The sequence below is a fragment of the Danio aesculapii genome, chromosome 6 (genome assembly GCF_903798145.1).
Source record: "Danio aesculapii chromosome 6, fDanAes4.1, whole genome shotgun sequence".
Lineage (NCBI taxonomy): Eukaryota > Metazoa > Chordata > Actinopteri > Cypriniformes > Danionidae > Danio > Danio aesculapii.
Window position 1 is genome coordinate 60,910,977 of NC_079440.1, and position 15,020 is coordinate 60,925,996.

Genomic DNA, 15,020 nt, shown 5'->3' on the forward strand with positions numbered 1-15,020 from the left:
CTCGTCTGGTGTGTGTTTCCTGATTCCGTCCATGAACCCAGTCCATCCATTTCATCTTTTGGTCCATCCATATCATCCTCCAGTCCATCCATATATTCACCTCCAAGCTGCAATAGACTCTTGTTGGTCATTCATTGTCATCTGCCACAGTATACAATAATCTGTTTACTTTACTCACATGTTCTAGGGCCTGTTTCAGTAAGGAGGTTCAACCAACTCAGAGTTTAAACTTGAACTCTGAGTTGACTTACTGAGAGATTAAAAACTCAGAGTTTTCGGTTTCAGAATAGCTGATCTGAGCTGGTCAATCAACTTCAAGTAGACGAACTCAGAGTTAAGCGCGCACACTGCAACTATATAAAGGCATTATTAATAGAGCTCAGATATTATAAGTGACATCTGAAAAAAGAGATCAGCATTTCTTTCTCCAGCTGAACTTGATGTACTCATGCAAAGTCATAGCAAATATGAGCATATATTAAAAAAAGCAACACCATCAGTGAAACAGAGACAGTTAGCGTGGGGAAACAGCAGCTCAAGTTAATGCGCAAGTTTACATTTAAAGTATTTAAATATTTAACTATAATAAAATAAGTAATGTAATGCGTGATGTTTATTGACTTTTCACTTGAAAAAGTGTGGAATTGACTGTAATATTGAAGTTATTTCAGGTGTAATTGCATTAAATGACATTAAATAGGCTACTGCATGGTTTCTACAACAAATCTGAATGCAGATAACCTTAACTCAGTGTTCAGTGGAAATGTTTAATTTAAGGTTCCCACTTTTGCACATGTTGATCAGTTTAAGATAACATTTCTAAAGCTGAGTTTGTAATAGATTAAAGAGTGCACTTTAGTATCTGCCTTTATTATTGATCAAGTGGTAGAGGCTGATATGACATTTAGAATGTAAGCAGAATTAAACAATAGTTATTAGAGCGAGTGATAATCACATTAATGTAGTTACAGCACATGTCCCTGTCCAAGGTCAGTGAATTTAAGCTAATTATTCATTAAAAAAGCACAAGCCATTCTCGTGCGTGACTTTGCTCTTTGTGTGACTGATATGTAGGCAATAGCTCTATTTCCATCTAAAAATGTGAATTAAATTCATGTGCAAAAGTTTAATATCGCATAAAAGGCGTGCGAATAAAGCAGTGTTTCTATCCAACGAGTGAAAGCGAACAAAATCGACACTTCCTGATTAACTGGCACCAAATATCAACAGTAAAAACAGAATTTACTGCGGTAGAAGAAGCTGTGTGAATCTTTTCTTTATATATTAAATAACTTTCACCTCAGAGGACAATGCTTACACACAATGAACGCCTGGTGGTGTTTGAACCCATGAGAACAGACGCTCTTGACACGCTCCAGACGCTCTGGAGGTCATTAATAATATAATAACATTAATACTGAAATGATTCAGGAGTTTTAGAATGACCAAAACAACATTTCAGATGTTTTACAGTGTGCTCAGCCGGCTGGTTTGTCCATTCACACACATTTTCATCATCATATGATCATCTTATAACAAATCTTATAATGCACATACTGGAATTTGTTCAGTAAAAGTGTTTCCATCATAGTTTATGCACATCTTTTCTTATCGAATAAAAAGTTTATCCTCCTCAGTTATGCGCATGTTTTTTATGCCTATTTCTAAAAGTTATGTGCATTTTGGCATTTCCATCAACCATTTTTATTCGCATCTCCAAAATGTGCATAAAAACATGTGGGTGGAAACGTAATGCTAAGGCGAGAAATAGCGCTTCGTCTTTAAAAAAGGGAAGGAGACAGACAGAAACTCAGAGTTTAGAGAATAAAACCTGCTCCTGACCAGGTTAGGTTTACAGAGTAATTTACCACGGTAACTGACTCTGAGTTAAAGTTATCTCTCTTTCAGAAACAGGGATGACTTACCCTGTCTTCTCGAGTTTGACAAACCTGCCATTTTGAAACAGAAAACCCAGAGTTTCTCTTATTTCAGGGTTAACGTATACTCAGAGTTTTCACTTAACCTCCTTTCTGAAACGGGGCCCTTGTTTCAGTCTTCCTGTGACTAATAATTCTGACTTCAACTGTATATTTCACTGTAAACTTTAACATTAATATTAGACAAAACAACAACAATAAACAAAACCCTATATTAACTGCAGCTTCATCAAATTTAATCATTTATTGTCTTTAAAAAATAATAAAAGATTCTGAAATTCACATTTTAATTGTCTGATAATGATTTAGTTAAAAATGCAAATAGAAAACATTTTCAATTGTTGGCACATCCAGAGTTGCCATGGTTACCGTGTTTGTGAAGGCTGATTTAATTAGGCCATTTACTAAATCACTACTTTCAATAAGTGGTGTGCTCATTAGCCCAGTTTCACTGAGTTGCATATATTCACAAACTGGCTTTAATGGAAAATAATTGACAATGAAAAGCCTTTATAATTAGCATTCTGTTAGGTTATTTCTGGCAAAGCATGCACAGCTTAAAAGCTGAAAGAAAAATGCATTTATTAAAATAAAAAGAGAGAGAGAGAAAAAAAAGCATTTGATCCGCTCTTCCAAACGAGGGCGCTGTTTTCAACATCTCCACATTAGAATGGAGAAGATTCGTTCATTAGAGAAAATAATTCAACATAGAAACCCTTTTAGAAAAATCCACTACACACTGCATGTCATTCAACACATACACTAAATGTATTTGCATGCATTTCTCCTCCTCAAAAGTTCATTTGAATATTCATTTGAAGAAATCAATTCACTGGGAAGCTTCGTTTCAAAGAATCGGTTCAGTAGAAATGATTCACATTTTCTTTTGCTGTGCCTCTCACAGAGAGATGACAAATTATGTAAACAGAACTAAACACAAAATAAGATATCAACAGAGATTGACTGTATTAGGAACTTGCCTTTCACAAATAAATTATTTAAACCATTGTAATGTATTGTTTTGGACATTTTGAAATTATGGAGGAAATTAGAGCGTCCCAATTCTGGAAAAGTTGGTATGTTTTGTAAAAATGCAATACAGTGAAGAATATTGGATTGGCTAACTATACACTCTCAGAAATAAAGGGACTTGAGCTGTCACTGGGGTGGTACCTTTTCAAAAGGTACCAATTTGTACCTAAAAGGTCCATATTAATACCTCAGGGGTACATATTAGTACCTAAAAAGTACAAAAGTGTTCCTCTTAAATTTTGTAGGTACTAATATATACTATTGATGTACTAATATGGACCCTTCCAGTACAAATGTGTACCTTTTGAAAAGGTACCACCCCAGTGACAGCTCATGTATCTTTATTTCTGAGAGTGTACATTGTATTTAACCTTCTTTTAAACTAATAAATGTGCAAAGACATTTGAGTAAATAAACTGCATTATTTAAATATAGAGACATTTAGATTTTGATGGATGCACTACTCCAAAAATGTTGGGACAAACACATTTAACACAATTTCACATCAACGTTCCATTTAATATTTAATTATGTTTAATTATATTTAAAATAACGTTTAATTATTTGAAAATTGACGATACTAACTGAGCAGTAGTTATGTACAACCTGACATGTTATAAGACTTCAGTCAAACATCCCATATGAAAACATAAATACCACAGCAATTTATAGTAAATACCTTATGTATTTGAACCATATAGTAAAGTGTATTTTATTGTATATCTTGTAGCATTTACAACCCTTTGTTAATGAATGCTTCTACTATAGTATTACAGTTTTTTTTACAGACGCTTCAACAAAATTTCTCAATACTTGACTCACTTTTGCAAAACTCGACACAGTGAGCACAACAGAAGTCTATGTGGGCTAAACTAAGGATCAATTCTCATTGTTTTGGCACAAAATGCATTCAATGACTACATCTCTCAAATATCAGCAATTCTTTTCTCTCTCAGACACAACAACTGCCAAAAATCTGTGCATGTACAGGACATTTTGCATGTGCTTACATATTCAATTCAATTCAATTCAATTCACCTTTATTTGTGTAGCGCTTTTACAATGTAGATTGTGTCAAAGCAGCTTCACATAAAAGCTCATAGTAAATTGGAACAGTGTAGTTCAGTTTGTAGTGTTTAAGTTCAGTTCAGCTCAGTTCAGTGTGGTTTGATAATCACTACTGAGAGTCCAAACACTGAAGAGCAAATCCAACGATGCGCAGCTCTACAGATCCCGAACCATGCAAGCCAGTGCATACTGTTTTCCAAACTTCTGTTCAACACAATAACATCATGCAAAACTGAATAAGACAGCAAAACAACAGTAATATCTAAAAATGCAGTTTAACCAGCCAGATTAGCAATACTATTTTATGTCTTAGTGGATGGTGTGTATCCAAATTCTTGTATTTTAGAATTACTTAATGCAAAAAAATAAAAATGAATAAAGGACATAACATATTGAGGAATTCTGCATCATGTCTGATTCATTCCAGTAACATATATTGCAATTATAAACAGAGATGTGTCCTTCTTTTACACAAGAAAACACTGTGTAATGCTGCATGTTGTTAGTGTGTTTAGCTCATTGTTTTGTGGGTGACAAAGTGTGTTTGTCGGCTGTCAACCTTTGCTAGTGTTCTAAAAGAATGAGCTTGTTTGAGACCTGAATTAAGTGTTTTGGTAGCTGTAGTGCATTTTGAATGTGAAATGAACTGCTTTGCCAAGCTGAAAGTCGATTAGGAGAATTGTGTGAGGAGTTTTGCAAAAGTGACCTACGTATTGAGAAGTGTAGCGTCTGTAAAAAAAAAAAAAAAAACTGTAACAATAGTGAACTGATAAACTGTAAGAAATACTGTAGTATAGTTTAGTTTTAACTACAGTAAACTGTGGTGTATCGTAATACACCCTAAAGAAAATATAGTACAGCACTATACTGCATATGGTAAATATTCTTATAATATATTTTTCTGTAAAGAATTCTGACTTTAGATACAAAATAATGATAAATTCAGCTCTTTTTGAACCTAATTTGGTGCTTATTATTGTAGACTCAAGCTTATTGAGTTTGATTTATTGTCTCTTTCTTTCAACTTTTAATTGTCAGTCAAAACACTACAAATACTTAGAACTTTTATCAATTAAATAAAAGGTTACGACAATAAAAATAACAACATAATAGATTCTCAAATTTGATTAAAATTACTCTTTTTAAATTGTAGTTGCATTAAGTTCAAATATGTTAATCAATTAAAGCAGTATTTTTACCTGAGGCCTTCCTTTTGTACTGCTTCAGCTCAGGTGTTCCTTGTTTTCTGTAGTTAAACGAAACGGTAAGTTAAATAATTTAGGCTAGAATACTTCAGTGGTTTGTTTTTTTAGGCTGTTTGATGTGAATGAAAACTTTCTTCATCCAAAACCTGACAGAAATTTGTAAAACGTGTGGTGCTGTTCATGATGTTCGTCAGGCGTCGAGTGATTTACAAACGCGAATCTGTGCGACTGAATCATTTGAATGAATCGGTTCAAATGAATGATTCATTCGCGAATCGCTCACATCAGCCACTGCAGGAAGGCAGCCGAACCCTCCGCCCGTGATGGAGGAGCGGATCTGATCCTATTTTACCGGCTCCTCCGACAAATATGCTGCTCGAACAAACCCGGTTTCAACATAAAATCACCGGAACCACCGACTAATTGATATGTGAACTGAATCAGGTAAAGCTGTCTATTCATAATGTATATCCTGTGCTTGTGTGTTTGCTCCGTTCAACTGTCACATGGGCTGTGGCCCAGAAACCCAGTATGCTCCCTATATAGACAACATCTCTAGGCATTATAGATTAAAATCCTAGCGTGCTTTCAGCTTGACTTGTATTTTAAAGCAGAGAACACATCTAAGCATGTTACTTGTATACTGTAGTAGCATTCAGACATCTTTGTTTTGAACGCAAGTGCGCTCTCTAGTTAAGTGGGCTCAGTAGGTTTTCAAACACCGCCAGAGTCCGCATTGCGGCCTGCTCCGGTGTATACAGAGCTCTTTATTAACACCTGTGTTAAATGGAAGGGTTTATGTATTACATGAAGGGATAATAAGCGGTGACTGATGATTGACAGCTGTCATATGTTTGTTTTGAAGCGATCGTTAGGCTGTAATTAGCTGTCAAATAAACATCTCTCAGATTGATTCGCGCCAAAGCTTGTAAAACGTCATATCATACGGCGGGATTTCATGTGGTATTTTGTTTATTTAATAGCAGTGGAGCTAACTGTGATTTCTGCTCTTTTGTTGTAATGTTTAGCAGTATATTGATGGGTTTAATCCCAGTTATCGTTGGCAGTCAGTCTGTGTTAGCATAGCTCTCGTACTGCTAATAGCCGTCATCCTCTTGTTTAAAACGAGTTTTATTTCCATACACATTGTGTAAGGGTATACAATTAATATGTAAATGTGAATACGAGTGTTTGTGTTAGGATTTAAAGCTTCACTGACTCGTATCCGTTCGGTTAGCATAAAAGCTAACAAACACAGCGGCTACGGAAGTCGAATTGAAAACATCACCAGGACGTGGATTTTAGGAAGGTTTTGCTGTTATTAATCATTTATTTTTGCTCTTTTTTTATTTTTGCTTCTGGTTTGCGTGATAACGAGTGTGCTGAAACACATAATATTACGGGAAACCTATTACGGCATGAGTACCTGAATGTGACATAAAAACATGGTACATTCATATTTTAAAATAAGCTATATTTCTATCTACCATCACAATGGTACCATATTTTAGCATAAGAGTTTTGGTACCAAATGAACTGTTATTCAGCTAGAAACCATAGTATACTTCTGTGTTTTACAGTGCCTTTTATATTGAGTGTATGTTTATGTGATGTAGCTTACATTTATTATTTATGTATTCAGTTTTACATAGCAATATTTTTAGTTAATTGCTTTTATATTTTTAAAATGAGACAAACAAATACACAACTTGTGTGTCTGTGTATATATATGTATATATATATGTATATTAGTATACATTTGTAAACATTAGTATGTTGCATATAGTCTACAATAGGCATGGGACGAAAACTGGAACACGTTTTGGAAAAGTCAAGGTTTTAAAACCGTCAAAACTTTGTGCTATACCGTTCCTAAGGTATGTTTATTTAAATTTTTTTGTTTGTTTTTTAGGACAACAGTATCTCCAGCAGAAAAGATATACAAAGAGTATACAAATATATAAATTGTAGAAAAAATCTGTGTTTTTGAAACAAATGAAGACAGCAAAAGTCAATTATTGATTTAAATTATTCAGCCTGACATGTTTACTGCTCCAAAATATTATAAATGTTCATTCATTCATTCATTTTCTTTTCGGCTTAGTCCCTTTGTTAATCTGGGGTCGCCACAGCGGAATGAACCGCCAACTTATCCAGCTGTGTTTTATGCCGCGGATACCCTTCCAGCCGCAACCCATCACTAGGGAACCCATACACACTCATTCGCACACTATGGACAATTTAGCCCAGTGTTTCCCAACCCTGTTCCTGAAGGCACACCAACAGTACACATTTTCAAGCTCTCCCTAATCCAACACACCTGAATCAACTCACCAGAACATTAGAAGAGACTCCAAAACCTGAAGTGAATGGGTGAGATAGGTGAGACATCCAAATATGTTCTGTTGGTGTGCCTCCAGGAACAGGGTTGGGAAACACTGATTTAGCCTACCCAATTAACCTGTACCACATGTGTTTGGACTGTGGGGGGAAACCGTAGCACCCGGAGGAAACCCACGCCAACACAGGGAGAACATGCAAACAACACACAGAAACGCCAACTGACCTAGCTGAGGCTCGAACCAAAGACCTTCTTGCTGTGAGGCAACTGCACTACCTACTGCGCCACTGCGTTGCCCATTTTAAATGTTTTTTTTTTTTTTTTTTTTTTTTACCCAAACATTTAAAAAGAACATTTTAGAGCAGTAATCACAATACCGTGAAACTGTGATATTTCTATCCAAGTTTATCACACCATCACAATCTTAGGCCCAATCTCAATTCTACCCCTTAGCCCTTCCCCTTACCCAATTCTCTTTAGCTTGATGGCGTAGGGCTAAGGGGAAGGGCTAGATAGCTCGAAAGGGAGATATTTCAGGTATTCTGGGAAATATTCTTTCTTACCCCTTGGTTAAGAGTGTGGTCCTGAAATATCGCCCTTTCGAGCTATCTAGCCCTTCCTCTTAGCCCTACTATGGCAGCATAGCTGCACCCGGAAGACAGAGTGTTTACGACAAACAAGCACGTTTTAATACATTCAAAACCGCGTTTGTGTTTTACCGCTTTAAAAAATAAAACTCTAAAAAAAAAAACGCTAAATTTCGCGATCCATAATAATAACTCCTGTATATCAGTCTCACAACATTCTGACACTCGATGACACTGGAATCCCCTGTCAGAAAAGTCTAGTGTCTGAGAATAAGCTGTTTACAGTGTCTGCTATAATGTTGTTTTTATGTGTTTACATAGATGAATATGACCACTGTGTAAATACACAGTACAGTTATGATCTTATTGCCACATTAGATCATTATAATAACATGATATATGCCTTCAGTGATTTCCTGAAGATAAATACCAAAAAATAGCACAACTGGAATAACCACAGCAGGCACATAAAGCAAGAGATCATGATGACATAAGATGACATGTGCAGGTGCTGTAGTGCTGTCCCATTTTTTAGGGGTAGATTTTGAAGCCCTTCCCCTTCACACTCTGTTTCAAGGGCCAAGGGGAAGGGGTACAAAAATAGAGTTGGGATTGGGCCTTACACCGACATATGCCTAGTCTACAAATTTAAATGTGTATTTTATATAATATTATTTATAATTATTATTATAAATCAGATTTTTTTTGGTGTAGAAGTATTTGCAAGAACATTTTTAATTAATTGTTTTTGTATATTTAAATAAATAAGACTTTAACGGTTACACACACACACACACAGACATACGTTTGTGTGTGTGTGTGTATGTGAGTGAGAGTCTTATTTAATATACACAATATAAATCTCATCCTAATATGTTAAAAAAAACGTTTATTTTATTTTTACAATATATATAATAATTTTATATATATATATATATATATATATATATATATATATATATATATATATATATATATATATATATATATATATATAGTAAAGGTGTATCTGTTTTGCATATAGTCTTCATATTTAATCTGTATATTATGTTATTTATTATAATTATATATTATTATTATTATTTATTTTAAATCTACATTTTTTGGTGTAGAAATATTTGCAATTCTATTTTTATTCAAATGTTTTTCTATATTTAAATAAATAAGACTCTCAAGCACATGCACTCAGACGTAAATATATGTGTGTATGTGTAAGTCTTATTTAATATACAGAATATAAGTCTCATCCTAATAAGTTAAAGAATGTTTAATTTTGTATTTATATTAATATATATTTGTAAATGTGTATCTATGCTGCGTATATAGTCTACAAATTTAAATCTCTATGTTATTTATTATTTATTATAATCATATATTATTTATTTTAAATCTGAATTTTTGGATGTAGAAGTATTTGCAATGACATTTTTAATTGTTTTAGTATATTTAAATAAGACACTCACTCACGCGCACACATACATGTATCCATATGTGTGTGTGAAGTCTTATTTAACGTACAGAATGTAAATATTTGAGTGTTCATATTAATATATTTGCAAGCACTCATTTCTCTTGTACTGTGTGTAGTGTTGATATTGTAATCTGTATTCTGATGAGTGTGTTATTCCTGAGGGTTTGAGATCCACTTGGCCTCGTTCCATGTTTAAAGTTTTCATGCTAATATTAGCAGAGCGCTCAGATTGTGTCCAGATTAGTGAAGGTGGAGAGACTTGTGTTGAGTGTCTGGATTATTTCAGAGCTGGCTGTTTTGTTTTTACGGATTTGTTAGACTGTTGGTCTTTGTCTTATGACTGAAATCACAGCTCCTCGTGTTAGATTAATGCTGAGGATCAAGTGATCAGCACAGAACAGTGTGTTGTTGTCAAAACAGTGTCCCGCATAGTTTGTCATCACTTCTGTATGTGATAGCAGACACTGATGTCTGATAAGAGGAAGCATATCATGAACCAGCACTGTTCACATGACCAAAATAATTTGTATACAATTTATTATAAGTAATAATGTTTATTTATATATATATATATATATATATATATATATATATATATATATATATATATATATATATATATATATATATATATATATATATATATATATATATATATATGTATATGTATGTATGTATGTATATATATATATATATATGTATATATATATATATATATATAATGTATATATATATATATATATATATATATATATATATATATATATATGTATATATGTATGTATATATGTATATATGTATGTATATATGTATATATGTATGTATATATGTATGTATATATATATGTATGTATGTATGTATGTATGTATGTATGTATGTATGTAGAGAGAAAGAGCATTCATTCATTTTCTTTTCGGCTTATTCTCTATATTAAGTGTTCGCCACAGTGGAATGAACCGGCAACTTATCCAGCATATGTTTTACATGGCAGATGCCCTTCCGGTCACAACCCAACACTGGAAAGCACCCATACACTCTTGAATTCATACACATACACTACGGCCAATTTAGCTTATTCAATTCCCCTGTAGCGCATGTGTTTGGACTGTGGGGGAAACCGGAGCACCCGGAGGAAACCCACCAGAACACGGGGAGAACATACAAACTCCACACAGAAATGCCAACTGACCCAGCCGAGACTCGAACCTGTGACCTTCTTGCTGTGAGGCGATCATGCTACCCACTGCGCCTCCAATAGATAGACAGACAGACTAAATATTTTATTATAGTTCATATTTTTGTATTGTTCTGATTGTTGTTTTACAGTAAGAAATGCTATGTTTTTGTCATTTTTATAAGTATTAATCTTAGTTCTTTTTGTTCATTTGTATTAGGGTTGCAATGATTCACCGTTTCACTATTAACCCCGATTTAATTTGTCATGGTTAATCGTAAAGGCTTCTCAACACCGAGTTTCTGCACAGAACAAAACTGCTACGTATACAGTGTACGTATGCACACTGGATTAACTATGGCTGAGGCTATTAACTAAGGGCTGTTTACCTCGCGTCTCTCGCGTTTGTTATTTCCAATGGAGGCGTGAGTCACGTGACAAGAACTGACCAATTAGCTTCATATAGACTGTATGCACGTTCTACTCCAAAGAGAATAAAAAAATACAAACTAAAATAAAAATACCGAACCGTTTTGTGATGTATTTGATCAAAAGTGTCTTTCAGACAGAGCTTCAGCAGCATTTGACTACATTTGTTCTCTTTAAAAGGGAAATAATTAGCTAATAGCTCAGATTTATATCAGACAAACAATTTTTTTTATTTATTCTTATTTTTATTTAATTGTTTTATTTATTGTTCTGTCATTTATTTTCAGGGTGAAATGATTACTTATGTTTAAATGCCAAAACTTTTTTCACTTATTATTAAGTCCAACGAGAAATGGACTATTGTTTGTTTTTAATATTATTTGGTGCTGTATTAATTAGTTACTGAGCAGCTATAAATAACACTTTAAAATCTATATTTTTCATGTGATTTTTCCAAACTAGTAGTGTTTTGAAATTAATGATTGCATATTAATTGTGTCAACTGTGTAACTGCGATTATTCCTCGGACTATAATCGTACAACCAAAATCTATAATCCTTGCATCCCTACTTTGTATTTTGGTTTCTGCATTAAGTCAAACTTAATTAAAATGAGTTTATTTTGGAAACTAGGAGACTTAAGTGTGTTTTATTCATACTTTTTATTTATTTCACTTGTCATTTTTTATTTAATTATTAATTTAAATATTTTATTTTTACAATTCTTTTTTATATTACATGTAGTGTTTTGGTAGTTTATCAACGTAAACTAAATAAAAATAAAACTTTTATTCTATCACATTTTATTTGTATATGTTATTATCTATTATTGGATTGTTTATATTTTATGTGAGGACATTATTATAGTTTTAGCTTTTGTAACCCTTATATACAGCTTAATATTATGGAAGATCAATTTATTTAACCGTATTTAATGATTTCTTTTTGTTTTTAAATTAGATTTTGCTCTGTCTTTCTGAAAACTGTTGAACTTTTATTATTTATTTATCTATTTTATAATTTATTTAATATCATTAACTTTTTTGTATAACTTTATATTAGTTTTAGTCTTTTATTCTTATTGTTTTTGTTATTGTTTTTAATGCCCGTAAAGACATTTTATGTTTTTGTCATTTATATTAATATTAATCTTAGTTCTTTTTGTTCATTTGTATTTTGGCTTCTGCATGAACTCAAACTTAATTAAAATGAGTGTATTTTCGAAACTCGCAGACTTAAGTGTGTTTTATTCATACGTTTTTATTTATTTCACTTGTCATTTTTTATTATATATTAATATTAATATTTAGTTTTCACTCATTTTTATAATACAAGTAATTTTTTTTTGTGGTTTATCAAGTTAAACTAAACAAAAATAAAACGTTTACTGTGTCACATTTAATTTATTTATGTTTTTATCTGTTATTGGTTTGTTTTATTCTATGTGATGAAGTTATTGTTTTAGTTAATTTTAATAACCCTGATCTACTGCTTAATTTAAAGCAAAATCGATTTGTTTAGCATGTTTTAACATTAGATTTCTCTCTCTGTCTTACTGAAAACTGTTGCAGTTTGATTAATATTTAGAATGTGTATTTATTTTAATATTTTCTGTACATTAATGTTCATTAACACATTGACATTTTTGTATAGCTTTTGTATTTTTTATTTGTTTTTATTATTATTATTATGATTATTATTATTATTATTATTATGATTATCATTATTATTATTATTATCATTATCATTATTATTACTATTATTATTATGATTATTATTATTATTATTATTATTATTATGATGATTATTATTATTATTATTATTATTGTCATGGATTGGTCAGGCTCTCACGACCCCCACTCACGAAGATCACCATCACCTGACTTCTAATGAGCACACAGCTGCATCACATTCACGAGCACCAGATAAAAGCACAGCACTCCAGTCGCTCATTGTCCGGGCTCGTCTCGACGAAAGCGGACAACTGAGCGACCACTCAGCGTAGTCATCCTCAGCTAAACAAACGATTTACTTACCTGTTCTCTTTGTATTCCTCCTAGTCTTCCTGGTCCTCCCGAATCGTCCTGTCTTCCAGTCCTTCCAAGTCTGTGTCATCCTCTGTCAGCTGTATCTGGTGTGTGCTGTCCATCCTCGTGTATTCCTGTTACCCAGCCACGGAGGAAAAGACCCCAACATCATTCCTGATCCTCCTGGCTATCCTTCATGTGCTCCTTGTTGTCATTCAATAAACACCCTAACGTTTCCTTACCTCTGTCTCCTGTCCGCTTCATAACAGAAGCCCGGACCCTTAACGACGACAACATGAGCACCCTCGATCACTTTCAAGAGCTGGTGGACCAGTTGAAGCGGATTCTACAGCCACCAGCTCCACTTTCCAACGCACCACCAGCACCGAGCACTTCCGCCTCCACAGTTTCTTCTTCGGCCCTTCCTTCCAGTCCCATGGCCCGACCAGCGCCCTACTCAGGCGGAGCGGGGGAGTGCGATGGTTTTCTGTTACAATGTTCCCTCATATTCGAAATGCAACCTTCTCTATATCCCACAGATAAGTCAAAGATCGCCTACATCGTATCACTACTCTCTGGACCTGCACTTAAATGGGCTGAGACGATCTGGAACCAAGCCGGGCCGGTCATGAATTCCATCACTACCTTCACGGAGTATTTCAAAGAGGTGTTTGGACGTTCTGATGGGGAAGTAGCCGCTGGAGAGCAGCTGTATCATCTAAAGCAAGGTACTCTATCTACACAGGAATATGCTCTCCGGTTTCGCACTCTAGCAGCTGCAAGTGGATGGGATGAGAGATCGTTGTTGACCACGTACCGGCTCGGCTTGGAACCCACTCTCCGAATCCAGCTGGCCACATTAGATGATACAATGGGTCTGGAGAGATTCATCCAACATTCTCTCCGATGTTCCGATCGTCTCCGTTCCTATCAACAGGACACCATCACCCCCTCGTCTGCACTCCTCCAATCGCCTGAGTCAACAGCCTCTCCAGAACCAGAACCCATGATAATAGAGTCTGGAAGACTGACATCAGCGGAACGACAGAGGAGGCTGACCCGGGGTCTGTGTCTATACTGCGGTGTCAGTGGACACACCCGTATGGAGTGTCCCCTTCGTCCCATTCGGACTTCAGTGAGTGTATTCAGTACGAATATTGAACAATGTAAACCACTTACCACCACCGTACAAATAACTACTGCCTCTATTTCTCTCCTTGTCACAGCCCTCATCGACTCCGGGTCAGCAGGGAACTTCATCTCCCAATCCCTCTGTCGTCAACTCCACCTCCGTACTGAGGCGTCCTCGCATATATACCAGATACAACCGATAACCCAGTGCACTCGATCTTCGACCCGTATCCATCGACAATGCGAAGACATCCTTCTTCAAGTGGGGCTGTTACATCAAGAGAGGATTCAATTTCTGGTTCTGGAGGGTGCAAATATGGACATCATTCTAGGGCGCCCGTGGCTGGTGAAGCACGATCCCATCATCTCTTGGGGCACAGGAGAGATAAAGAAATGGGGGATCTGGATGTACACCTACCTGTTTTCCAAATCTCCCTCTTCAAGGTCGGAACCCCATTTCTTTGTTTGCAACATCGGTCGAGAGCCCTCCTGAGAAGCAGTCTATCCACATTCCTAAGGAGTACAGCTCCTTTCATGATGTCTTCTGCCCCAAGAGAGCTTCCCAGCTACCGCCGCATCGGCCATGGGACTGCGCGATCGACCTAGTTCCAGATGCCCA

The 15,020-nt window shown here is 34.9% G+C and overlaps 1 protein-coding gene across 5 annotated transcripts in view; it reads left to right on the forward strand.

Annotated features, from left to right (window-relative positions):
• Positions 1-5,530: 5,530 nt before the first annotated feature.
• Positions 5,531-15,020, forward strand: part of ralgapb (Ral GTPase activating protein non-catalytic subunit beta) — a 111,589-nt gene continuing 102,099 nt past the window's right edge. For all 5 annotated transcript variants that reach the window (XM_056460649.1, XM_056460650.1, XM_056460652.1 and 2 more), the window contains exon 1: positions 5,531-5,686. The gene's annotated coding sequence lies outside the window, so the exon portion shown is untranslated. The remainder of the gene's footprint in view (positions 5,687-15,020) is intronic.